The following is a 2,897-nucleotide window of genomic DNA, read 5'->3' as shown; positions in this document are numbered from 1 at the left end:
TATATATAATAATAATAAAAGCTGTTAGTAATTTTAAAGCTAAAATTAAGTTTTTATTATGATTTTTTTAGAAACATAAAAAATCAATAATTTTCATTTGTTGGAAAACTCATAGTCTTTTTTTGTTGAAAATTCAATATGTACAAATATTTTTATGGTTTATACCACTGCATCAAAAAGTGGGTTCATGTGAGATATTAAAAATATGCTTTTTTTTAAAAGCTTTCAATAGACGTCAGAAGAATTTAAAGGACAAAAAAGTGTTAACGATTTTCTGAACTAATTGGCCTTATTTATGCTTTGGTAATCTAATAACTACAATAATAATTAGATAAAAAAAAGCTTCATGTAAAATTAGGCAGATTGCTAAAATAAACGGAGGCTTTTCATAGAGTTTTTTTTTACCTAAAAACAACTATGGCCGATTTAACTTAATTAAGTATTTATATAGATTAACTGTTTTACCATTTATAACTTTTTTTTGCTATAAATAATATGTCTTATTATTTGAAACAAAATATTGTAAAATTTGAAACAGTAAAAATATAAAAATATTTACAATAATATTTTGTATTATTAAAATCACATATTATATATTATATAAATTGTTTAATTATCAATTTACTTGAAATATTTGAAAAAATTTTAAAGTGTAAATCAGAATTTTGATTTCTTAAAAAAACAGAATACATAGTAAAGTCATTTAAACTATTTTTTTCAAATCAATAAACCTTATTTTTTATATTTTATTTTAAATAAATTATTATTTTACCTTACTAAGGTCAAAATAGCGTATTTTATAAGGTCTAGACTGGTTTTAAGGAAGCTATAGGTACGAGCCCTGAAAGCAGACTTTAATTTTCAATACAAAATGTTCTTATAAAATAAAAAACAGGCTAATTTGTATAGATACATAAAAATGTCACTGATTCACCAGTCATCAGTTGTTACTGATTTACTTTGTTGTGACGCATTAAACTTAAGATTATCATATTTTAACGGAAGATTAAAAACTCAATTACAGATTTATTTACCAAAATAATGTTTTTTTTTTATAATATCAAGAGTACAGAAATATATACCTCAAAAGTTAGTACAATAAGATTAGTTAAAAAATATTTTCTAAATTAAAACAGAATAAAATAAGACTATGATAAGCTAATGCAGCGATAATTGAGCAATATGCTATCTTTTTTTTATCTATTTTTTATTTAACTAGCAAAGTTAAAATCTTCTAATGAGAGATTTTTAGCTAGGGCAATAGACTATTTTTTCATTGATAAACGCGTTTATTTTAAAAATATACATGGGTACAATAGTAAAGACATGTTAAATACACAATACTAATTTTCAACCATTTTCATTGTTTACAAATAAAATATATAAAAAATAATAATAAGTTATCCTTAAGTGAAATAAAGTAAAGATTCAAAGAAAAACACATAAAACCTTTTACAAAAAAAAAGAAAAAAAAGAAGGGCAATAGACATAATGGACAATAATTGTTCTGAATGCCATCTTCTTACTTTGCTTATTTTATTTTTATGTATTTTGGCTATTTTCTGTTAAAGTTATACAATTACCAGTGGCTTTAATTAAACTAAAAATAAATAATAAATAAAACATACAGTTTGAAATTCAAAAGAAAAAAACTAAAATTTTTTCAAGTGGAAAAAATCATACAATAGATTAAGGGTAATTAAAATACACTTGGCAAAATATCTAAAACTATCTATGTCGTTATTTTTGTAAGCATTTTTAGAATACAAATCTAAATTATATAGTTTTAGAAAAAGTAAAAAATAAAAATTTACTAATTAGGCAAATTAAGGTATCTTTAGATGAAAATCTAAAACCATTGATAAGTGTTATGACATACTACAATCTCCGATTAATGGATTACTGCAGTTTTGCAAAATATTTTATATTATTTTGTGATACAAAAATGAGTTTGCTCTTTAATTGTTGGTATTTATAAACCATTATTAGGTTTTTATGATGTGTATGAAAGGGTGTAAAATATAATATTTTTATCACTTTACTTTAAATGGCTTGGAATTTGAAAAAAAAGTATTACAGACGTTACATTACATAGGACAGGCATATATTAAGATAGGTCTGATTAACTGTTTGTATATGCAGATTCTATTTTTTATGGTAAGCGCGCTCTTTAGCAAGCACTTAGAGCAACGTTCTAATATATTTTTATTTTATTTAAGTTTATATAATATTTTAAGCTAGATATATTTTTTCAATTATCGATTTCTTTACATACTTTAAATGTGCAGTGCTAATAGTTGTCTACATTACGTAAACATAGACATATGAAATTTTTACGAATTAAATTTTGCGACATTTATGAAAGCTTGGTGTAGAAAAAAAGCTTAATGCTAGTGTGCTGTATTAAAAATTCAATAACAATGAATTAAATTTCTGCTTGCTACTTTGCTGGATTCAATGCAAAAAAAATTGCTTACAGGATATTTAACCGTTAAAAACATTTATCTTGTGAGAGATTAAGAGGTATCTAATGAGAAAATTTGACTCGAATCCATTGTGAAAGAAACATTCGACAGAAGAAGACCAAAGTAGGCCGATAAAAAAAATAATGATATTTTAGTAAATCCTTTGGTGGGTTCTGATTTTTCATCTTTAAGATAATATTAAATTTGCTTAAAAATTTTATTTGTTTTATCATAAAGCAAAGCTATGAACTTAAACCGTTTTTGAACTTCAGGTTTCAAGAATTATTTAAAAAGTTACCAAAAAAAATTAAATCGTAAATCTAATTATATATTAGACATTTTTTTTTAATTAAAAATGATTGATTTAAAAAACCAAAGTATATTTTATTTTAAATATTTTTATTACTGATTCAATTAAGTGATAAATTATTA

Source organism: Plectrocnemia conspersa, unplaced genomic scaffold (genome assembly GCF_051122295.1).
Source record: "Plectrocnemia conspersa isolate PC_06_02 unplaced genomic scaffold, ASM5112229v1 ptg000010l, whole genome shotgun sequence".
Taxonomy (NCBI): domain Eukaryota; kingdom Metazoa; phylum Arthropoda; class Insecta; order Trichoptera; family Polycentropodidae; genus Plectrocnemia; species Plectrocnemia conspersa.
The sequence above is the reverse complement of the archived record's forward strand: the minus strand, read 5'-3'. Positions refer to the sequence as shown.